The following is a 25,520-nucleotide window of genomic DNA, read 5'->3' as shown; positions in this document are numbered from 1 at the left end:
CCACAATACAGTCTGTATGGGCCTGACACACACTGGCATGCAACTGTGATTATATCACAGAAAAAGATTAAATAGAATTTTTTTTTATCTGCAAGGTATTTTCTGTCACACCCTGTATGAATGGTCTGTGACTGACACACACGGGCAGGCAACTGCAATATATGTTGGTAAGGCCGAGTTCACACGAACGTGTGTGACGCGTGCCTGTGCTGTGCTGTACTCCGTAGTGCTTCCGAGGGGTCCCGTCCCGTGCGGCCGCTCCGCGATTCCGGATTTGCGGACCCATTGAAGTGAATGGGTCCGCATCCGTGATGCGGAATTCACACGGAACTGTGGCCGTGTATTGCGGCCCGCGATTTGCGGGCCGCAATACGGCCACAGATCACACACGTTCGTGTGAACTTAGCCTAAGGCTGATTTGTGGTCATGGCTACGGCGGAGAACTAGTGCCCCGAACGTGCCGAGACCTGAGAGAGGAAACCAACCTGCCTAAACTAATATGGCTGGAGAGGTGCCCTTAGCCATGCCGCGGGTAAGCCTAAAAGGGGGCATACCCTGAGGAGTATGGAAAGAAAAGGGGAGGGAGGGTGGGGCACTGAAAACGCACGCACATGAGGAGAGGGCGTGCCTCCTTTTAAGTGCGCCTGCGCCCCTCCCACAAATGCAGGCTGACATGTCAGCCTTAAGCTACTTGTGGTCATGGCTACGGCGGAGAACTAGTGCCCCGAACGTGCCGAGACCTGAGAGAGGAAACCAACCTGCCTAAACTAATATGGCTGGAGAGGTGCCCTTAGCCATGCCGCGGGTAAGCCTAAAAGGGGGCAAAAACACATATGAGTAGGGAGAGAAAACCTTTATGCAGCTGACCAAGTTACAAAACCAAACGGTGAAAAGCCTGGTATATCTCGGCCTGAAGAATAGGTATGTGACGTGTGAAGCCTGAGGAGCGCCAGCGACCCCTTTTGCGGATGACGTGGCCGGGGACGTGCTCTGAAGCCGCGGATGCAGCTCCAATACGGAAGGAGTGTCCTGAAATGGTCTTGGGGTTGAAACCCAAGCCCGCCGCCAGGGTGTGAACGGGGGAGATGAACTGCGATGCCGTGAGGGCCGAGGCCTGGAGCGGGAGCAATGGGCGGTCAGGGGCGGAGTCCCCCAGAGCTGCCAGCCAGCTCCTGAGTACCTGGACCGGGCACCATGCGTTGGTGGACTGGAAGAACTTCACCTCCACTGGTGGTCTCACCTGCGAGGTTTGGAAGTGAGGAGATGTAAGGAGAATGGTCGTCGTGCCATACCAGCTGACCCCTGGTTGAACCCTTGGACCTGGCTGAACTGTGGGTGAATTCGCTGTGTCCTAAGAACCCGCGGAACTAAGGTACATGGCAGCCTTTATGACAGTGCTGGAAAGGAGCCCAAAAGGAAGACCATCTAGGGAGGTGGAAGCTTCTAAATAATTCCCCTGACACGGCCTGCCTGCTCGGGACGGCTGCGTGACTACTCTTCTGAACACCCCTGAGTGTTGCCCTAACCGTTTGGGACAGAAAAACAGACCTACTTTCGGGGTCCTCCAACATGGAGAAATGTTGGACTTCGGCCAAATATCATTGATGGTGTTAAAGGATGGTTGAGGTCAGTGTGATAGGAAGCTATGCAAGCTGTGATGTAAGTGGTCTTGTCAGTGTCTTGTCTTGGATGTAAGCACATGAACCTGATGAAGGTGTTCCAAGCGGTCCTATAGTTCCTGGCCGTGTTACAAGATAAAGACTTCTGCATCAAGATTTTGCTGAAACAATAAAAAGGGGGTTTACACCCTCACGAGATTTGAGACATCGGAGGAGGGAGCCCCACTCGGTCTGCCTCTGGCGTGACCTGAAAGAAAGTTTTGAAATTAAAGCGGGACAAGGCGTCTGCGGCCGCATTAGGAAGGTGATTACCGTCTTGGGGCCTTCTGTCTTTGCGGGTGCCACTGGAACAATGGTTTGAGCAAACCGCTGGGGCAGCGCCTGGAGCTTGCTCAGCTGGCAGTCTGGGCTTTCGATTAGAAGAAAATCATCCAAGTAATGGATGACCAGAGGACAGTCGCAGTGGTTGAACAGGAACAAATGCAACGCCTGCGCGAACTGGTTGAACAGCCAGGGGCTGCTGTTGGACCCGAACGCCGGGCGATTGGCAAGGAAATACCGGTCTTGCCACTTGATGCCATGGAACCTCCAGGCTGTGGATGGATGGCAGCAATTTAAAAGCATCAGTGATGGCCGCCTTGGCCAACCATGCCCCCCAAAGTACCTTTTTTTTTTTTTTTTTTGGGGGGTACACTGTTGGACACGATACCTATGGGGAGTATCCTCCAGAGGTCAAATGGCGCGAAGGCAAAGGGACCGATGAGGAACCCCTTGTCCAATTCTGACCTGACCAGAGTCCCCACCGGTTTGGGATCCCCGACAGAAGATTGAGACCCTCCCAAGAGGCTTGGATTCTAGCAGAACCAAATTGACCCCGCTTGGACCGGATGGTCTGGATCTTGAGGACCCATAACCTGGGGGTGAGCCCTGAAACATGCTGCGCATGCATGAAGGGGCCCTACATTTGTTGTAATGACAGGCAGTTTGGATGTGGCAGGGAATGAAAAGCGAGGGAGCAATCTCGGGAGCGTACGGAACCCTACCTGGGGGAACGGGCCCTGGGGTGGAGGTTATTGGCAAGGCTAGAGTGGCCCGGTCAGGTGGCAGCCCCCGGTAGGACTCGACGGCCAGGAGTCTGGACCGGACGTCCGAAACCAAGGAGGCGACGGAGTTCATCCCAGCATGTAGCTGCGTCAGGGACACCTGAAGGGTGGACATGGAGACTTGCTCCAAGTCCGGGGCTGCTGGTTCAGCCATCAGTAGCCTATACAGCTCTGCTTTACGGCGGAGGCAGGGTATTGGATTCCTCTCTGGTTAAGCTCCACAAACAACTTCGGAATTGACCAACTCCTTAGGGGCCGCTCGGATGCGGGTGTTTTTCGGTACCGATAGGGCTTCTTTGATGTAGGAAATATGCGACATACTGCAGCTGTGAAGTGACAAATAGAAATAACATTTGACCAGGAAGCCCCGTACCTTGCAAGCGACACCCGAGTCGTGAATGGTGGTTAAAAGGAGGACTAGCGAGTGTCTAGTGCTCTGAACAGCGGGACCATGGACTAAGCGTGAAATGACGTGAGAAGGCTAACCGTACTTGGCCCCAGACAGGGAAAATGAAAACTGAAGAGAAAACAACATCAAACCTGAAATCGTACCGGAGAAAGGACTACCGAATCGAGTCTAAAACATGACGGGCGAAAGAAACAGTAAATTAACAGTGTGAACCTAAAATGACAGGTAACAGAAAATAAATAATACCACGTAAGACCTTGAGTGGTACGGACACTGGAAGAGATAAAAGATCTATGTTCGCCTGAGCGCGATAAACCATGGCATGAGAAGTGATGAACGTGCACCCTAAACGTAAGAGGCAATGGAAACCGGAAACGTACATCAATGCGCAGCCGGTGGCAGACACGGCGTGACATGAACGTGAGCCTAAAGCGTGACAGGCAACACCTGAAAAGTAAAAACACGTAAGCCTGAAGCGCAACAGGCAACAGATGATGAATTGAAACGTAAGCCTGAAGCGTAACAGGCAACAGATGATAAATTTAAAACGTAAGCCTGAAACGTAACAGGCAACAGATAATGAAAATGACACGTGAGCCTGAAGCGTAACAGGCAACCTATGATAAATTAAAAACGTAAGCCCGAAACGTAACAGGCAACATGATGTATTAGAAACGTAAGCCTGAAACGTAACAGGCAACAGATAAATGAAAAACGTAAGCCTGAAACGTAACGGGCAACAGTCGTGGTACAGTGGATACGTAAGCCTGAAACGTAACAGGCAACATGATATATTAGAAAACGTAAGCCTGAAACGTAACAGGCAACAGAAAAAGAAACCGTAAGCCTGAAACGTAACAGGCAACATGAAATATTAGAAACGTAAGCCTGAAACTAACAGGCAACAGAAAAGAAAACGTAAGCCTGAAACGTAACAGGCAACAATTGAAACATTGCAATATGTGAGCCGTTTGAAGCGTGACTGGCAACAGAAAATGACGTGAGTTTGAAAGTGACGGGTGACAGATGATACATGAACTACAATCGTGAACCTGAACCGTGGTCGACACCCGACATGGTGGGACGTGAACGGAAAACCTGGAGCGTGCCAGGCAGAAAAGTCAACCACACGCGCCTCAGAAGGTGTCAGGCCAAAGGGGAAGATGGAGCGAACGCCCGGAAAAACAGGCCGTGGATGGCAAGAGGCGAGGATCGACCATCGACACCCAGGCCCGACACGAAACAGTGACAGCGTGCTATCGACCGGCAAGATAGTGAAGCAAGCATGGTGCAATAGACGGGACGTGATCTGGGCCGTGACTGGGGACCACCCTGAGACTAGAAAGTGACCCTGACGCGGGCCACAAGAGGGTTTGGAAGTTTGTATTGCAGCGTGGACTGAGACACGGCAAGTGTGCGGGAAGAGCAGCAGTTACCGGAAGTATCCGTGGATTTGGTGAAGTGACCGAGCGGTGGTTGGATTAGACGACAACAAGGAGGGCAACTTGGCTGGCGAGAGCCGCTAGAATGACGCTTCAACCGGGGTCTGCAAACGATGGATGACGTGAAGGGGAGGATATGCAGACCAGAATGCGCCCGCCAAAGGAATTGACCTGTGTAAGTGATTTAATGATTTAATTGTGTCTAGGGAGGAAAATGGTAATGAACTAGGATGACAGACACGGTCTGACATTCCTGGTGATTTGCGTATGACCTCAGCAGCGCCTGATACCCGGGTGCCGTACAAGATTTTTAATGTGTTTTTTTTTTTTTTTACTGAAACAACCGCCGGCCCGCGCTGCGGTGGATTGGTGGAAGCGGCACCCCCGGCGCGGCCCCGGGCCAGAACGAACCCAGCCCCTGGGCGACAGAGCCGGACCAGGAATGAGAGCAACCCCCCCCCCTCGCCGCACCACCGGCACCGCCCCGCCCCCACCGAGTGTGCAGGGTGAGTGAAGGACCGGCGATGCGACAGGAGCCAGAAAGGGGAGAGCAGATCGGAGCCTGGGAGGGTGTGCCCGAGGCAGCTAGGTCATGTGACAGCCGGGGGGAGGACGTCAACGGCGTTGCCGAGCAACAGGGACGCCGCGCAGACCAGGCCCGGGAGAGGGAGCCTGAGGGACCGCCGGCCTGAAGACCCGGGTGCCGTTGAAGATTTAAGTGTGTAAATTTATTTATTTATATATTTTTATTTATTATTATTATTTTTTTATTTATTTTTTTAAATTTTTTTAACTTTATTGAAACTGACAACCGCCGGCCGCCGGCCAGCAGCTGCGGTGGAGTGGCAGCGGCACCCCCGGCGCGGCCCTGGCCCAGGACGGACCCAACCCCTGGGTGACAGGGCCGGACCAGGAATGAGAGCAAGCCGCTGCGGCGCCCGGAGCCGAGAGGGGGAGCTCGTCACGTGACGCAGGCCGGGACGCCGGCTCCGTTGCCGAGGCAACGGAGACGCTGCCCGGCGTCCCACGTGACCTTCGCATGCCGGCGCCGGAAGCGTGGACCGCGCCGGCCGCACCACCTGGAGTAGAAGGTGGGTAGAGATTTGCAACGGGCAGAGGAGGAGAAGCACGCCGGGGAGGGGGTTCGGGAACATAGCACTTAACTTACCCTGGCAGCCGGAACGAGCATCGGTGGAGGACTCGCAGAAAAACTTACCTGTTGAGCAGCACGGCGTGACGTTTAATGGCGGGAATAGCACTGAAAACGCACGCACATGAGGAGAGGGCGTGCCTCCTTTTAAGTGCGCCTGCGCCCCTCCCACAAATGCAGGCTGACATGTCAGCCTTAAGCTACTAGTCAGCCTGCATTTGTGGGAGGGGCGGAGGCTCTTCATATAAGAGCCACAGCCTTACTCACAGGCGTGTGTTCTCAGGTGCCACAGCCTCACTCACAGGCGTGTGTTCTCAGGTGCCACAGCCTCACTCACAGGCGTGTGTTCTCAGGTGCACAGGCCGCATGTTACCTTGTCCGTCCAGGTTCATCCACGGCTGATACTTTATGTTTTTGTCTTGTTACTTGGATCGCCCAGGCCGAGTTAAATGTTGTATGTCACCTGGATCGCCCAGGTTCAGCCACTGCAGATACCGGCTATGTCATTTGTCTTGTTACCTGGATCGCCCAGGCCGAGTTACATGTTATGTGTTACCTGGATCGCCCAGGCCGAGTTAAATGTTGTATGCCATCTGGATCACCCAGGCCAAGTTAAATGTTGTATGTCACCTGGATCGCCCAGGCCGAGTTAAATGTTGTATGTCACCTGGATCGCCCAGGCCGAGTTAAATGTTGTATGTCACCTGGATCGCCCAGGTTCAGCTACTGCAGATACCATGCTATGTCATTTGTCTTGTTACCTGGATCGCCCAGGACAAGCTAAATGTTGGGTGACAACTGGACCGTCAGGTTCAGCCGCTGCTGATACTACGCTATATGTCATGTTTTGTTGTTAGAATAAGTCTCTGCCATACCCCACTCTATCGGTATATCGGGTTTACTCTACTCGCACCCAGAGCTGCGTTCACACTTCCTATACTACTACAGGTTCTTTCCAGGCCCATTTCAAGAACTGCATTCATGTCGCTGTTACATCTATGTTATGCTCCGTTCACAACCAGAGCTGCTGTTATACCAAATTTCATGCTCTGCTTATACCCAGAGTTGTGCTACACCAGGTCGTATACCCCACTCACCAAAGCCGCTTTCCATGTCTGCTGTCACATCAAGTTAATATTCCGTGCACATCCAAAGCTGCGTCCGCATGTCTGCTTTGACATCTTGTCCTATACTCCATTCAGTACAAGAGCTGCGTTCACGTGTCTGCTTTCGCATCACGTCAATACTCTGCTCACTTTCAAATTGCATTCATACGTCTGCTTATACCATGCTTTTCATGCGCTACACATACTTGGAGATGCGCCCATACCATGTTTTTTAGGTACCACTCACATCCAAAGCTCCATTCACCCATTTGTTGTTACATCATGTGTTGTACTCTGCTTCCACTCAAAGCAGCATTCTCCTGTTCATTGCTACGTCATGGTTTTACTCAATAGTCTCACCGGGGCAGTCTGCACCCATCGCTCTGGTTCTTTAATAGTGGTTCATATTCACTCAGACTGGTCTCCTTTTACTTCTGGTTCGTATTTACTTAGATTGGTCTCCTGCCCCAGTTCACCAAACAGCTCCTCAGCGGAGGTCAGTCGGCCAATAGGAGTAAGTTTCCTGCTATGTTTTCACAAGCTGTTCATTTGTTTGTCACGATAAGAGACTTCTCTTAGCGAATTTGCAATGACTCAGGCTCTTGTTTTTCTCCTATCTCTGTTTCAATTTCATGTTTACCTTTATGGTTCGCGGTGGTTAGTGTTTTATGTATGCACGTGCTTCGGATTTCTAATGTCTATATTTTCAACGCCTGTTGGCAGTTATGTTCCTTAGGCCACCTTCTAGCCCAGAGATCAGCAACCTTCGGCACTCCAGCTGTTGTGAAACTACAATTCCCAGCATGCTCCATTCATTTATATGGGAGTTCTGAGAAGAGAAGAGCAAGTATGCATGCTGGGAGTTGTAGTTTCACAACAGCTGGAGTGCCGGAGGTTGCCTACCCCTGTTCTAGCCAATCCAATCATTCAAGCCTCTGCATATCCTATCAGGTCCGGCTTACGTTTTAATTACTTATCGTCACCGCAACGTCATTCCTCTGGCTTCGGGGGCCCTATGATTGATCCGGCCTCATGGCTCCGGGGGACCCTTGACCGTTTTTCATGTTTTGTTTTGTTTGTTAGGGGTACGACATGGTTGTAGGCTGGTTAGTGTCCCAGGTTTGCTGTTGGAGGGGGTCATGGTTATGCGAGTCCCCAAGGCATTCTGGTGCTGCATAAGTGGTTTTAAAAAAAACTAAAACATAAGAGGCTCGCCCGAGTGGCTGTTCGCATATAGGACCTCACGATTGGCACTGACACTTGTAGTTCGCACGGCCATCTGATACTTTTTTCCGCCATAAGAGTCTCGCACGCATGGCTCCCGCCATAAGAGACTCGCACACATGGCTCCCGCCATAAGAGACTCGCACGCATGGCTCCCGCCATAAGAGACTCGCACGCATGGCTCCCGCCATAAGGGACTCGCTGGAGTGGCTCTTGGCTTAGAGGATTTCACAATTGTCATCGACATTGGTAGGTCATACGGCCATCTGATACTATTTTCCATGGCACACCTTTCAGAAGTTTTCTTTTGTTCATTTATATTTTACAGATTAGTACTTGCGGTTCATTTCAGCCTCATTTCATTAAGAAGCTTTACCCCATGTCTTTGTCTTTCTAGGTTATCGAGTCCCGGTTGATTACTAAACCCGTCGGGTTAAGCCCCAATCTTTTCCCCAGCCATCCTCAATTCTAAGGTTCGCACCCCGGCGGCTGCCCGGCCCCATGGGCCCCTGGTGGTTTCTTCTACCCCATGGCTTCAGGGGTCCGACCAATGGTTGTCTGTCCACCTGTGCAGCTATGCTTTTGGTTTTGAAGGACTCACATCTTTATCTACTTGCCAACTTATGTTATTTAGGTTTCATTTTAGTTAATGTCCGTTATTATCTCCATTTTCTGTCACGTTTCCTTTTCAGGTCATGCAGTTGAATTCATGTTGGGGGTCACCTTCCACATCGGTCAGGTCTCGTTCCTAACGATATTTTGCCTTGCATGTTATTCAGGCCACATAGTTTAACTTAGGTATTGCCTGCCACATCGGTCAGGCTCATGGTTTAATTTCACCTTCACCTTATTCAGGTCACTTATTATAGTCATAATTTCTTGATTTAAAAAACAAAAACAAAAAAAAACTCTGCTCCATGGCTTCGGGGGCCCGATGACTGCTTCGGCCCCATGGCTTCGGGGGCCCGATAACTGCTTCGGCCCCATGGCTTCGGGGGTCCGACGACTGCTTTGGCCCTATGGCTTCGGGGGCCCGATGACGGCTTCGGCCCCATGGCTTTCGGGGGCCCGAAGACGGCTTCGGCCCCATGGCTTCGGGGGCCCGAAGACGGCTTCGGCACCATGGCTTCGGGGGCCCGATGACTGCTTCGGCACCATGGCTTCGGGGGCCCGATGACTGTCTTCAGTCCTGCTGGGCTGATTGCCTGGTTGGTTGTCCATCTGGGCTGATTTGGCCCATATGTATCACATACATACCTGCTTCCCTAATTTCCTAATAATCTATGTTGATTGCTCACTTTATGTTTTGACCGCAAACTGGTCCGGTTCGCCCTACAGCATCATTGTCATGTCTTACGCAGATATTTCGTCTTGCTTTAATTGTTCATGCTTTCGTTCAGGTCCTGCCAGAGGAGGAACAAGTAGGGTAATTTCCTCTAGCATTTCAGTCTCCGATCGTAGTCGACCATATCTTGTCAACCAGGTCCCCACGCAAAGTCTTTGCCTTTTTACCACAACTAGGAATTCAATTTTCGCCGGTAGCTTTATTGCAATTGCATTCCCTCATTCATGGGAGGTCATAGACAGAATCTTGTATATTATGGCTTCGTAGCTTCTTGCCGCACTAACCTCAGACTCTCTACAACCACGTTAAATCGTGTTTTGGACAAGGTTCAGCATTTCCTCACGGTAGAAGATTCAGATAGTAGGTCGGTCTTCACGTTTCAAGCGTTAAAACAATTCTCAGGGGCACACAGTAGAACAACGCGCGGACCACGGCTAGCAGATAGCTGTTGTCTGGGGAACTATTCAAGGATATTGCCAGTACTCCCTAGAACCAAAACTTTACAAGGTTCAGTTGGTTTTCATGATCCATTTCACAACGTATTCCCGGTCCTCCATTCCGCTTTGGGGCAGTATCCGCAATATTGAGCATCATGTCTCTGGCCTTGTCATCCACAAGATGGGTTGTAGGTCTCCTTCTGGCCTTGCGAATTTTTCGCTCTAGATCCCTGACGCCTTGCAGTTGGCTTGGGGATTAGTTTGCACATGCCATTAGAGTTCCTTTTCTACCCTACTTGGCTTGGTTTTTGCCCACTTATAGGCCTACCCACGATCATGGCTTAGGGCACACAACAAGCCATTTAGTCAGGTTAGCTAAGACACGCCTAGCTCGGTTAGGTTGTTCCCGTTTCTCTCCCTAGGGTTCTTCGGATATCTCTTGGCCGTAGCCATGACCACAAGTTGGTAAGGCTGATTAGTCAGGCTGCATTTGTGGGAGGGGCGGAGGCTCTTCATATATGAGCCACAGCCTCACTCACAGGCGTGTGTTCTCAGGTGCCACAACCTCACTCACAGGCGTGTGTTCTCAGGTGCCCCACCCTCCCTCCCTTATCTTCTCATTTCCACAGGGTATGCCCACTTATAGGCCTACCCACGATCATGGCTTAGGGCACACAACAAGCCATTTAGTCAGGTTAGCTAAGACACGCCTAGCTCGGTTAGGTTGTTCCCGTTTCTCTCCCTAGGGTTCTTCGGATATCTCTTGGCCGTAGCCATGACAACATATATATATATATATATATATATATATATAAATAAAAATAAAAGCAGACTGATGTACCAGCCCTGAAAAGGGCTTTTTGGGGTGCTGTCAGGATGCTGTCCTTACAGCAGATGAGTCTGTGGACACAGAACACTGCCATAGCTAACGCTTTCCCTATTGAATCAGCAGCAGCAACACTGTCCCTCCTCTCACTGAGAATGCAGATTCCGAATGAATCTAAAATGGATGCTGTCCAGGAGGTGGGAGGGTCTGCTGCTGATTGGCTGGAATGTGTCTGCTGACTGTGAGGTACAGGGTCAAAGTTTACTCAATGATGATGTATAGGGGGCGGACAGAACATCGCATATGTTCGCACGCCGCGGTGAACGTGAACAAGCTATGTTCGCCGGGAACTATTCGCCGGCGAACTATTCGGGCCATTACTAATGCTGATACATCTGTCTGGACAGGGGACAGGAGACATGGTGCCTACATTTCAAGGCTACCTTAGCACTGTGGGGGTTGAACTGGCAGAGGAGGAGGACATTAACAACCAGGAATTGTATACAGAAATAGGTGGTTTATCTGCCCAGGCAACAGGAGAGGAGCATTAGGAGCTGGAGGGCAATGAGGAAAACCAGGCAGATGACCCAGACAGACTGTGGCATTATGCAGTGGAGATGGAAGGAGGGAGTCCCTCCAATTCCCTTGCACACATGGCCAGATGCATTCTGGGTTGCATAGTGACAGCTGCATAATCACTTCTTGGCAGAGGGCTGACTACTGGCTCTCGACGATGTTAGACACTAGCTACTGTGCCAAAATGGAGGCTTTTTTTACACCTGCTGAGAGGGATGAAAGCCTCAACTACTATCGAGACATCCTATGTAGTCGGTTGGCCGCTGCCTATGTGTGCCATCGTCCATCCTCACAAAGGTCTGACTGGAGGACCCCCTGCACTCATGCTCCACTGTCAGGACTGCTGGAGGGGGTGGGGGGCAGGAGCAGCACCAGCTCCATCAGCAGGAACTTAAGTCTTGAGTTTCTAATGAGGATGTTTCTTCACCCGCCTAATGAAGAAACCACTCAGCAGGAGGACATAGAGCAGAACCTTAACCAGCAGGTGGTGGCATACTTGGACTGCACTCTGCCACCCCAGACCCAATATCTCCTGGACTGCTGGGCAGCCAAACATGTGGCTGCAACTGGCTGAATTTGCCCTGGGTAAGCTTTCCTGCCCAAGCCAGTAGTGTAGCATCAGAGCAAGTGTTTAGTGCGGCAGGGGTCATAGTTACCCCAAAGAGAATTCGCCTTTTAACACAAAATTTCCACACACCGGTGCCTGATGCATCAGACTATATCATTCTGGCAGTAATGTTCTGAATGCAGCGTGCTGCCACACAGAACATTGTGAAAAATGGTCCGTTACTTCTGCTGTGTGTGATCTTCTCCTACTGCCACCCACCATCTTGTGCTGTTACTGCTACTGATGTTTCCCCCCTCCCCGCTCTGTGACTGGGCCACTGTGTTGACTCCTCATGCTGTTGCCACCCTCGCCACTTTGTGACTGTGCCACTATTTTGACTGCTCATGCTGTTACCATCGTCCACACTTTATGAATGGGCCACTATGTTGACTCTTCATGCTGTTGCCAACCTCCCCACTATGTGACTGGGCCACTGTGTTGACTTTTCCTGCTGTTGCCATGCTCACCACTCTATCGTGGGGCCACCACTTGTATCAGCTTATAACAGAACAGGTTCTCCAGCAATCTAAGTAGAATCAGCAGACGGTGTAAAAGGAGACTGCTCTTTCACTCTATAGTAGAGTCTTGGGCCACTGCATAGTTAAGTACATTATACCTGATGCTAACATTGACCTGTAATGCTCAGTTCAAACTTCAGTTGGGTCAGTTTTTTACCCGTAACTAACCAAATAAGTGAAATGTGAACTGAGTCTAAGAGTGACGCCCAGTGTCAGACTGGGGGGCCTAGGGCCCACCAGTGGAATTGATTTTGGGGGCCCACCCTAGAGCTGGAGATAATTCTTGTTCATTTTTCAGTCTCAGGCACATGGATGTATGCATTTTAGCACACAAGACAGTATGCTAAACTATATCAAATTGTTTCTCATTAAGCAACTTATTTAGTTGATAACTGTGTCTGTTATTTACAGTCAGTAGTTTGGACAGCAGTCACACGTGGACATTCCATGTCCTAGATGAACCACCCAGTCCCAGCCAGCCAGCCTAAACAATATCCAAAGTGAAGGAAATGTTTCCTGGCAGATTCAAAAGGATAAGTTTATTGAAGTGAATGCAGTAGCGCCACAGCCTCCTCACAGCTCACCAAGCTCAGCACCGTGCATTCAGGGGCGTAGCTAGAAATGCATGGGCCCCATAGCAAAAAAAAATTATGGGCCCCCCCCCCTCATGCCATCCACAGATCCCCCTCCCCTAAATAGTGCCATCCACAGATCCCCCTCCCCTAAATAGTGCCATCCACAGATCCCCCTCCCCTAAATAGTGCCATCCACAGATCCTCCTCCCCTAAACAGTGCCATCAACAGATCCCCCCTCCCCTAAACAGTGCCATACACAGATCCCCCTCCCCTAAACAGTGCCATCCACAGATCCCTCTCCCCTAAACAGTGCCATCCACAGATCCCTCTCCCCTAAACAGTGCCATCTACAGATCCCCCTCCCCTAAATAGTGCCATCCACAGATCCCCCTCCCCTAAATAGTGCCATCCACAGATCCCTCTCCCCTAAATAGTGCCATCCACAGATCCCCCTCCCCTAAACAGTGCCATCCACAGATCCCCCTCCCCTAAACAGTGCCATCCACAGATCCCCCTCCCCTAAACAGTGCCATCCACAGATCCCTCTCCCCTAAACAGTGCCGTCCACAGATCCCCCTCCCCTATATAGTGCCATCAACAGATCCCCCCTCCCCTATATAGTGCCATCAACATATCCCCCCTCCCCTATATAGTGCCATCAACAGATCCCCCCTCCCCTAAATAGTGCCATCCACAGATCCCTCTCCCCTAAATAGTGCCATCCACAGATCCCCCTCCCCTAAATAGTGCCATCCACAGATCCCCCTCCCCTAAATAGTGCCATCCACAGATCCCTCTCCCCTAAACAGTGCCATCCACAGATCCCCCTCCCCTAAACAGTGCCATCCACAGTATCAGGTGCCTTCCCCCCCATGTGCCAGTCAGTATCAGGGAACAAACCCCGCCCCCCCCCCAGGTGCCAGTATCAGGTCAGGTACCAACCCCCCTCCCCCATGTGCCAGTATCAAGTGCCCCCCGCTCCCCCCGCTGGTGGGCAAACTTTTTTGTCAACTGAGCCAAATATCGCCAAAACCACGATTGAAATTTCTTTTGAGAGCCACATTTTTAAAACCTAAAATATATAGGAAGGAAGCGCATGCTGAAGCGAATGGGTCCATGATGCGGGCTGCGGTGTTCTGTCTCTGGCAGATTTCACTGCCCGGGAAGTTTTCAATACCCCTCGTCACTTCCTCCTCGTTCCGACGTCTACTCTGTAAGGAGGTGCGTACTGCCGGCCCTACTGTGATGCGCGTGCGCTAATACTAGTTGTGGTCGGGCACTCACGAAGAAGGACTCCTACCTGCTGGCTAGCTAAAGCGGTTAGAGTTATGCCGAAACCGTGACGTTGAAGGGATAGCTGAAGGAGGCCATCCCCTTGGTGAGAAGCTGAGATTGAGGGTGGGTAGGGTGGGAGAGTTTGACACAACGTTCATTGAAGGAGGGGCAGAGGTGCCATGATATAGGCAACCGTGCCCCTCCCACAAATACAGGCCAATGAATCGGCCTTAACACTTGTGGTCGGGCACTCACGAAGAAGGACTCCTACCTGCTGGCTAGCTAAAGCGGTTAGAGTTATGCCGAAACCGTGACGTTGAATGGATAGCTGAAGGAGGCCAAAAAGAACAACAATTACTATCATATCGGAATGCTACAAACATTTATTCATAACACCAAATTCTGACAGGCAAGATTCATTTCAGTGTACGGACAAGGAACGTAGCGGCTGAAACAGGACGAACGCCAGCGACCTAGTCTTTTGATTATGTGTGCTGGAACCCGATTCCTTGACGCGGCGGATGCCGCCCCTATGCGAAATGAATGCCCGGATATTGAGGATGGGTCTATTGCCAGATTAGTCAGTAAAACGCGAATATGATATATGAACTGGGACAGGTAAGGTGAGAATTATTGAATGGTAGCAAAGGACTGCCGGGCGGCTTGTTTGGCAGAGAGGACAGAAGCTGTTGTAGCACGCGCACGGGACACCAATGATGAGAGGTCGGGAAGTAAAACACCTGGGTCGGGGGGCCTACCTGAGAGGTCTTTGAGGTGAGTAGAGAGAGTATGAAACCATCTCTGGAAGCCGAGAGCTGACCGAGAGTGACGTACTTGCTGTTGTTAGCCGGGGAAGTAAACTCGGCCGGTCTCAGAAACCCGTAAAAGGCCAGGTACATGGCAGCTTTTATTATCAAACTGTGCAGGGCACCGAATGGTTTCTTGTCTAACAAGTCGGAAAGGTCGCGGAAAAGCTGGCCAGAGACGGGTAGCCGGCGAGTGCGTGACTCGCAGTCGCTTTTCTCGAGACCCCTCAGAGTAGCTTTAATGACATGAATAGAAAACAATGAACCTGGCTGGGTGAAACTCATGGCTCTAAAATGTTGCACCCCTGCGAGGTAGGACTTGACCGTGGCGTGGGATAGTTTCAGATTGGTGTGACAGTAACCTATGAACGCCAGGATGTATGGAACGAACTCGGTGTCACCTTGCGGATGAGAGTCCTGAAATCTCTGGAAGGCTTTCCAACCTGTCTGGTAGGCTCTGGCTGTATTGGGTGAGAGGGACTTGAGTAACAGTGACCGAGCGGTGGCGAGATGAGCATCTATGGAAGGATTAGAGCAGCGTATGGAGGGACTGGGCTCCCGATGGCGTCTGCTTCCGGACAGATCTGTGAAAAGAGGGTAAAATTAAAACGAGATAACGCGTCGGCTGCTGTGTTGTGGTTACCGGCTATATGTGAAGCTATGTAACGGAACTGGTGTTGTAATGACAGAAGGACCAAGCGCCTAAGAAATGACATGACATATGGAGACTTAGAAGACCCACTATTGAGAATCTCGATGACGGCTGCATTATCAGACACGAAGGACACAGTCTGACCTGACCAACTTTGACCCCAGGTATAGGATGCTGCCACTAAGGGGTAGAGTTCAAAGACTGCTGAGGTACGGAAAAACCCAGGAATGGAACTAACTTCGGTTGGCCATCTGTCTGCTAACCAATGGTTGCCAAAAATAGCAGCGAAACCTGTATTGGCGGCGGCGTCGGACAAAACTACGGGGGATTTAGCGGATATTGTGGGAACAAAGAGCGAGATGCCATTCCATTGCGTGAGAAAATGATCCCACATGTTTAAGTCAGCCATGACCATATCGTCCAGACCTATGCTGCTATCCTGGGAAGGGGCTGTAGGAAGGAGAGAAAGTAATCGAGATACAAATGCCCTACCTTGCGGAATTATGCGCATCGCAAAGTTCAGCATACCTAACAGGGACTGTAGCTGAACTTTTTTGACCACTCTAGTAGATGTGAAATTATGAACGGCTTCCCTGATTCTCTGTAATTTGTCCCTTGGCAACAATGTTCTGGGTGTCCAAGACTATACCAAGGAATGTGATGACTGTGGAGGGACCTTCCACTTTCTTGGGAGAGACAGGAACCCCTAGTTGTCTGAAACACTCCAGCAGCAAATGAAGGTCTTTGGGGGGAGCGTCAGGACGCTCAACAACTAAAAAATCATCCAGATAGTGAATAACATTGCTAAAGTGGAATTCATGGACTAAAATCCAGTGGAGCGCCTTGGCTAACTGGTCAAATAACCACGGGCTACTCTTAGACCCGAATGTGAGATTGAAAGCAAAATAATAAAGGCCCCTCCATTTGATGCCATACCACTGCCAGAGGGACGGTTTGATCGGTAGTAATTTGAAGGCGTCTGAAATATCGGCTTTAGAAAGGATTGTGCTGGGACCTAACTGTAAGATAAGAGCGATGGCTTGATCTATGGTGGCATATCTCATGCTAACCTCTTCTGACGGAATTCGAGAGTTGATGCTAGGTGTAGGGGCACCATGCGGGGCGGACAGGTCGATAATCAACCTCTCTTTGTTACTAAATTTGCCAAACACAACTCCTATCGGGCTGATTCTCCACCTATCAAAGGGTGATGATGAAAAAGGACCTATCAGGAAACCTTTGACTAACTCCGCTGCTATTAACCTATCAGAAACCTCAGGGTGTTGGTCAGCGGACTGTAGGTTCCTACATTCGTGTGTGGAATCTGGAAGGGCCACCACCCCAGTGTGGAAACCGAACATGAACCCTGAACTAAGGAACTCCACGAAGCCCGGGTCAGGATATCTGCATAGGAACTGCTGCAAACGAACTATATTAACAACACACATGTAATTATTATCTGCTTTTAATGAACAAACTACTTTAGGGTGGGCTCTGAAGCAGTTAGTACATATGTGTAGCAAGCGGCACTGACTGAAGTTACAGGAAGCATAGTTGAAATTGTTACAGATCTGTGACCTGCCGAGAAATTTGATGGGTCTGCCCAGCTTGTCAACTAAACCCGAGGATCTGTGAGGATCAGACGGGCCGGGAACAGGACCTGCAGAACTAGACCCCTCACTCTGAGCGGCCTTATGACACCATGCCGTGGAATGCTCAATCGATTGGCACAGGGAGCATGAAGGCGCCTTAAGCCCGGCAAAGTGCCTACAAAAAATCTCCGTATCAATGTTGGCCCAGTTGGTAACAAACTGGAACTGGCTTAAGGTGGCAGCTGCCTTGGCCGAGAAAGAACAATGGTAGTCGTAGAATGAACTACCACCATACTTGTACCCCAACTCTGTTATTCTGAACAAGTACAAGTCAAGTTCTTCCCTTCTCTCGGGACGAACTGAACAGATTACGTCTCTGTATAAACTAAATGCGAGCACAAATTCAGGTACCGTGAGCTTGCGGTTCAGCCTATGGTCACGGCCTTTCAGGATCACTGACACATCCCCACAGGCAATTACCCTACTATCAGACAGATCCCGGGTAGCGACCAGTAAGGATGCTAGATTGACATCTCTACCTTCCAGGATGTCCTTCTTTAGATTGGCAGGAACAAAATGTGCCGGCATAATACTGGGTGCAGTCACAGGGATACCTGCCCCTGTCGCCGTAGAAGTGGATGGAACAGCGGCATCGATGGTATGCGGAGTAGTAGCAAAACAACGTGACTCAACCGCTTGCAACCTGGTTTGCACATCCGTGACGGATGTTCTGTCCCCACATGAAGGCGAATGAAGGTGTAACTGATAATGGCTTTGTGACTGGCCTACCTTCGTATCCAAGCAGTGGAGCAGACCGGACCGGCAGATGCTCAGGTTAGATGGATCCAGACGTAGACATGAGGGTGCAATCAAACGTGGGTTTATTTGATCCAGAGCAGTGACATACGGTGATACAATACAGGAATGCAGTAGATGCTGTCATGTGGATGTCTTTTCTGAGGCTAACTGCTGAGGCAACTGCTGGTCAAAAACTGATGCCTTCACAAGCCGAGGTGTGTGTCTCCAGTCACAAAGAATGCAGCACTGAAAAAGGCTACAGGAAGTGACCAGGCCCAAGGCTGCGAAACCACGCCCCAGAGATAAAACTTTATAGACAACGAACGAGGCGTGCAGCATACAAATTCCGGCCAGCAGATGGCAGCAGAGAACAATAGACTTAAACAACATAGGTAAAACAAGAAATAATACAGTGCAGAAATTCAATATGAAAGGAACAGCACACTCCCCGTCTGAAATTCACTTTGGGGATTTCACTATGACGAATGTCCATAAAATATAAACAACCTGTAAAAGAAAACATGTTAGAATGCAAACATAGTCCTATTTTCCAACTTGGAATGGAGAAGATCTGCGAAGCTAGATACAGTCCTGTTCACCCATCAGGGACGTTCTCGATGGGTCTCATCCAACTGGAGAAACGTTCTAAGCGCTGATAACTGAAGCTGGCGGTTTTCTTTGTTCCAGTGACTAATGCATTAACTTCAGTGCGGATTTCTGGATCATTATCCGGATCCTGGATGCTGAAAACTTCCTGTACACATTCGTCCGCCTCTTCAAGCAGAAACTCTGGACCTGTAAGTCAAGTAGAGTTAATAAAGGAACCTATAGACATAGGCCTAGTGGCGTGATCTGCTGGATTAAGTTCGGATGGTACATAGTGCCATTGCTCAGGTTTGGAGGACCTCCTGATTCTCTCTATGCGGTTACTAACGTACACATAAAATCGCTTGGTCCGATTGTGGATGTAACCTAAAACGACCTTACTGTCGGTGTAATACTGGACTTCAGCTATGTCGACACCCAGTTCTTGTTGTACGAAATCCGCAATCTCCACTGCCAACACAGTCCCACAAAGTTCCAGTCTGGGAATGGTATGATCGGGCTTGGGGGCTAACTTAGCCTTACCAAAGACGAATCCAACGTGGTTTTGGTTGTTGGGTTCTGTCACCTTCAGATAGGCAACCGCTGCAATGGCCTCCGTGGAGGCGTCCGAGAACACGTGGAGTTCTTTCTTTATGCTAGAGGAAAGTGAAGTTTTAATATAGCATCTCGGGATGTGGATCTCATCCAAGGCACACAAAGATCGCTTCCAGGCTTCCCATTTTTGCTCTTTCTCGGAGGGAAGTGGGGTATCCCAATCCTTGACCGTTTCAGAAAACTGTCTCAGTAGAGATTTACCTTGTATGGTAATGGAAGCTACAAATCCCAGCGGATCAAATAGGCTGTTTACCACTGATAGGACACCTCGTTTTGTGAATGGCTTGTCTGCACAACTTATCTGAAAACCGAAAGAGTCAGCCGAGAGATCCCATCCTCTAGACAGGTGGACTGTCCAGTCCCAAGTTAATGACCTTGAATCCTGGTGCATGATCGCCTGATTCGAAGGCCCTCATAACGGCCAGGCTGTTTGAAGCAATTTTGTGTAGTCTAAGTTTAGCTTGGTACAACATACTTTGAGTCCTTTTAAGCAGATCGATAGCCGCTTCTTCAGTCGGTAGTGATTTGAGTCCATCGTCTACGTAGAAGTCCTTTTCTACAAAGTCTCTGGCGTCTTTACCGTACTTGGATTCTCCCTCTAATGCAGTGCGCCGAAGGCCGTAAGTTGCCACGGGAGGTGAAGGGTTGTTTCCAAATACGTGTACCCTCATACGATATTCTGCCATCTCTGCGTTGGTGTCGTTATTCTTGTACCACAGAAACCTGAGGAAATTCCGGTGGTCCTCTATGACTACGAAACAGTGGAACATCTGTTCAATGTCAGCGGTGATGGCAACGAGCTCTTTTCTGAACCTCATCAGCACTCCAACTAGGTTATTCGTCAGATTAGGACCTGTGAGAAGGACATCATTAAGAGATACACCTTGATGTTTGGCGCTTGAGTCGAAAACAACCCTAATTTGATTAGGTTTCCGTGGGTGATACACTCCAAATGAAGGCAAGTACCAGCACTCGTCGTTCTTCACTAAGGATGGAGCTGGTTCTGCATGGTTGTTGCGGAATATTTTGTCGATAAAGGCAACGATGTGTTCTCTCATCTCAGGCTTACTGTTCATGGTACGCTGAAGAGAGTTAAATCTAGACAGAGCTTGTTCCCTATTGTTCGGGAGTCTCACCCTGGTAGCTCGGAAGGGTAATGGAGAAACCCAGTGATTGGTTTCGTCTTTAAGGAACTCATTGTCCATTATCTTGATAAATTCTCTGTCCTCTACTGACAAAGCTACTTTATCATTGTCCTTGCTCGTGTGAAAGACTAATCTTCCCAAGTTGTCAGCAAAGTAGGGAGGAATGTCGTCAGGTGGTTGTATGAGGTCTGGAGACTTCTCTTTCACCTCATAGTGATGAGGGCAAGGCTTAATGCAAGTTGTGCATCCATCTCCACGCACGTACGTTTTGAAAGAGCGGATTCTTGGTTGATCCAAGCATACATTTCCTATGACTACCCATCCCAAGTCCAGTCTCTGGGCATATGGTGCATAGTCGGGACCATTACACTGTTGACGCACCTTGTGTACCCTTAGATTGTCTCTGCCAAGCAGGAGTAGAATCTCTGCGTTGTTGTCCATAGGTGGGATAACGTTGGCTAGGTGCCTTAGGTGTGGATGGTGAAATGCAGCTTCCGGGGTAGGAATCTCATCCCTATGGTTGGGTATTTGATCGCATTCGATCAGCGTCGGTAGAGGTATTTCCGTATTTCCACTGACGGAACAAGCGATGACTCCTTGTGCCCTCCTGCCGCTAGTCTCTATGCGACCCGAGCAGGTGTTTAAGATGTAGGGTTCTGACGGTCCCTTTATACCAAAGGCTTCAAAGAATTTAGGTCCTGCTAGGGAGCGGTTGCTTTGGTCGTCAATGATGGCATACATTTTTACTGCCTTTTCTGGCAGCCCCTCCGGGTAGACCTTGATTAGGCATATGCGGGCACAACATTTCTCACTCTGGCCCTCCTCACATACGTCCAAGCATGAGCAGGAAACAGCAGTGGCTGTGTTAGCGTGGTTCTGGGGCTCCCCGCCATGACTTTGAGCAGGACTGGTGGTGACAGCAGCAGGTGAATCCCTTGTGAGTGTAGTTGGGTGCATAGCTGAGGCATGTCTATCACTATGACACTCCTCACATTTGATAATGGATTTACAGTCCTTAGCCATGTGCTCCAATGAAGCGCAGCACCTGAAGCATACCCCAAGCTCGGTCAGGACTTTCTTGCGCTCCTGTATTGTTTTGGATCTAAATCCTCTGCATTTGTTCAGTGAGTGTGGTTTTTTATGAATGGGACATTCACGATTGAAGGCCTTGTCTCCTGATGAGTTAGTGTACTGTCTACCAGTGGGTACTGCAGATGATGGTAGGTTAGTCTTTCTAACATTCACGGTGTTCTTAAAGTCTCTGTGTTTATGTACAATACTTTCATACCTTGATGATGGTGTCACTGAGGCTGTAGTATTGAACTCCAGGAAGTCGAGGCTGGGGTCATTCCTCATCTGGGACTGTTCATCGATGAACCTACAGAAATGAATAAATGGGGGAAAAGTGACGTCATGCACTCTTTTGTACCTTGAGACTGATGCTGCCCACTTCTCTTGCAGGCTGTATGGTAACTTCACGACAATTGGGTTCACCCCATGGGCTGTATCCAGGTAGCACAGCCCGGACAGACGAGGGTCTCTTTTGGCAAGCTCCAGTTCCATGAGCAAATCACTTAAATCCTGAAGCTTATGGACATCCTTGAGACTGATCTTGGGGACGTTCTGCAGTCTCCTGAATAGTGCCTTCTCTATTGCTTCTGCACTGCCAAATGTGCGTTCGAGTCTCTGCCAGGCTGCAGCGAGACCTGCTTCTGCTTGTCCCACATAGACAGTTCTAAGGCTCTTGATGCGATTTGTGGAGCCTGGGCCCAGCCATTTGATCAAGAGGTCGAGCTCCTGCTCTGCGGTTAGGTTGAGGTTGGCGATGGCGGCTTTGAAGGTTGCCTTCCAGGCTCTGTAGCTCTCCGCACGGTCATCAAATTTTGAGAGACTGGTGTTAATTAGCTCTCTGCTCACCATAAACCTGGCAAACTCAGACATATCTGATTTCTCACTGCTTGTTGCCATGACAACTTGTGATGCCCCTGGGGCGTATAGGCTGCGTGGCGTGAAAGGGTGAGATGCTTCCGGGTAGAATGATGTTGCTGCAGGGTTGAGCTGTGGTCTAGCCTCTGTAGATTCTGATGACTGCTGCTTGAGCTGTGGAGGTAGGCCAGGAAACACCTGGTAGCCATCTTGCTGTAATAACTGTCCTTGAGAGGGCGCGTCTGGGCGACTGTTATTGGATTGCTCGGGTGCTGTGGGTATCGCTGCCACTGCAGGTAGAGCTGACTTGGAGGTTTCAGTGTTGTTGGCTTGGACAGTACTGCACACTGGGGGTGGTGCAGATAACTGTTTCAGTATGTAGTCGCTGGTGCGATCAGCTGGATCGTCTATCTCCTCTGGTGGTAAGCAGACTGAATCAAAGCCTTGGCTCAATGCTTGCTCAAGTAGTCTTACTTTTGCTAATGCGATTTCCTCTTCCCTCTGTGATTCAAGGATCTTTATTCGAGCCTCTGCTTCCGCCCTCTTGGCTTCTGCCTCCGCTTCTGCCCTCTTGGCTTCTGCCTCCGCTTCTGCCCTCTTGGCGGCCGCCGTCTGTGCTTCTGTTCTCGCAAGGACTTCTTTTTCGGTGAAGGAACGCCTCACTTTGGGTAGCTCTGCATTTATGCGGGCCTCTAGTAATCTGTCGCTCAGGGTGGAGCTTCTAGAGCATGATGATCTGTAGGACCGTGAGGAATGTTTGGACGAATGCGATCTGTGTGATCTAGTTTCTTGCAAATGAGAGATGCGGAGTTCCACTTTATCTTTAGCGTCCAGCACCATGGCGTCTCTTTGTTTGTCTATTGATTCTGCCTTGCACAATTCTGACAGGGCTTCTTCAATATTAGAGTCTTTTAGAAAGGTTATATACCTTGTGGACAGTCTCTTGTATCTTTCATGGGCTGCGTTCAGCCGCCCGACGGCAACTTGTAAACTGGTGGCATCACCTGAAGAGGACTTAAGTCCTGATATGAGGGGGGAAACTCGTTCCCATAGCTCTTCCAGGTGGTCACATAGCTCATCTTTCCTGGTGTGATAGTTTTCCGTGACCCTTATAGTTGGTTTGAGAAAGCGCCTTGGTCGCGTGACTTGGTCTGCTGGAAGTGTGGTTTCTACCTCCAGCTCTTCATAATGATCAGTATCAGGTTGCATTTGCTTTGTTTCATCACTGGGGAACTGTACGAGGTCCTTTTAGGCCATTTTGATTTAAGGTGCGCTGTCTCTTTAAGAAATCGAACTTTTGAATTGGGGGCTGAAAATTGCAGTGCGGCTCAGATGAGGCACCCCGATGAGTTTCCCAAGGTGTTTTGAGTGAATTGCGGGGTTTTGGTATGAGGGAGGCCCCGCGTGCGTGAACAGTTCTTATATCATGCGAGCAAGGGTTAATATAGGATGTAGAAATGGCTTGGCGAGTAGTGGAGGACTTCCAGGCGAGAGTATATCTACTGCGGACACGCCGTGCTTCCCCTTAGGCTTATGGGACGTGCACTGTTGCCGGGTAGATTTGCTGGGAGTGGGCCTGTTGGGAGGTTCCTGAGTGTGGCACTGGGCTCTGAGGGAACCTGTAGCCGGGTATTGGACATTCAGACGGATGTTGACTGGGGTATAAGGCTTTAAGGCAGTTTTTGACTGTTCTGTCCCCACATGAAGGCGAATGAAGGTGTAACTGATAATGGCTTTGTGACTGGCCTACCTTCGTATCCAAGCAGTGGAGCAGACCGGACCGGCAGATGCTCAGGTTAGATGGATCCAGACGTAGACATGAGGGTGCAATCAAACGTGGGTTTATTGATCCAGAGCAGTGACATACAGTGATACAATACAGGAATGCAGTAGATGCTGTGATGTGGATGTCTTTCCTGAAGCTAACTGCTGAGGCAACTGCTGGTCAAAAACTGATGCCTTCACAAGCCGAGGTGTGTGTCTCCAGTCACAAAGGAATGCAGCACTGAAAAAGGCTACAGGAAGTGACCAGGCCCAAGGCTGCGAAACCACGCCCAGAGATAAAACTTTATAGACAACGAACGAGGCGTGCAGCATACAAATTCCGGCCAGCAGATGGCAGCAGAGAACAATAGACTTAAACAACATAGGTAAAACAAGAAATAATACAGTGCAGAAATTCAATATGAAAGGAACAGCACAACGGATGAAGTCAAGTTATTCAGCAACAGATGGATTTGTGTCAGCGAGTTCTGAACCGTGACCGTGGAGACTTCTTCCTGCTGCTGAGGGCCTGAGTTAATGACCAATAACCGGTATAACTCAGTCTTCCTGGCAGTAGCGGGATATGCAATACTCCGTCTGGACAACTCCGACATCAGCCTAGGGATGGTCCAAGTGCGAAGAGACGACACACTGCCCCCTTCTGACATCCTGGCGGGGTTCTCGTCGACCGAAGCCTCCACTATGTCTGAAGCATGTGACATACCCTGCGGATACAGTATGCATAAATCAACTCCTGACTGTCAACCGATACTGGGACGAAGTGACGTGGCTGTGAGAAGGCCGAGACCCATGCAACTGTGAAAAAAAAAACGAGTGAGAAAGAGAACCTGAGCCAAGGAGAAGGGATAGCTAGACCTATAACACCTCAGTGAATGGTGAGTCTGACCGTGGCACAATTGACCTATTACAAAAAGGAGAGAACGGAATAGAATCACGACATAGTTACTGCCATACTGTACCCTGACGGTTGAAACAACGAGCAGAATGTGTATGAAGAAGGATGAGACAAATCCTGGAATAAAATCACATGTAAGATCCTTGCGTACGTCATGGCGCCAAACGTAGTGGCGTGTGACCAACAATACAGATATCCTCTAACTAGCACTGAACAAGTATATCGCCCCTTCCTAAAAACTCCATCAATCATGAGTAACACTCTATAATCATTTCTTTTCTCCCCCTTTTTTTTTTTTTTTTTTTTATAAAATGTTTAATTTATTTATTTATATATTTAAACACCATTTTTCAACACTTTTTTTTTTTTTTTTTTGTGGTCATAACCCCTGGTGGCCACTAGATGGAGCCAACACGGCACAGAACCATGGACTGTACAGCCGGCAGACGCCACCGGAGGGAGCCTGTGACATCCAACACTGCTCCATGGACTGCATTGACTCCGGCGG

This window comes from Bufo bufo, chromosome 8 (genome assembly GCF_905171765.1).
Source record: "Bufo bufo chromosome 8, aBufBuf1.1, whole genome shotgun sequence".
NCBI classification, from domain to species: domain Eukaryota; kingdom Metazoa; phylum Chordata; class Amphibia; order Anura; family Bufonidae; genus Bufo; species Bufo bufo.
Note: the sequence above shows the minus strand (reverse complement) of the source record.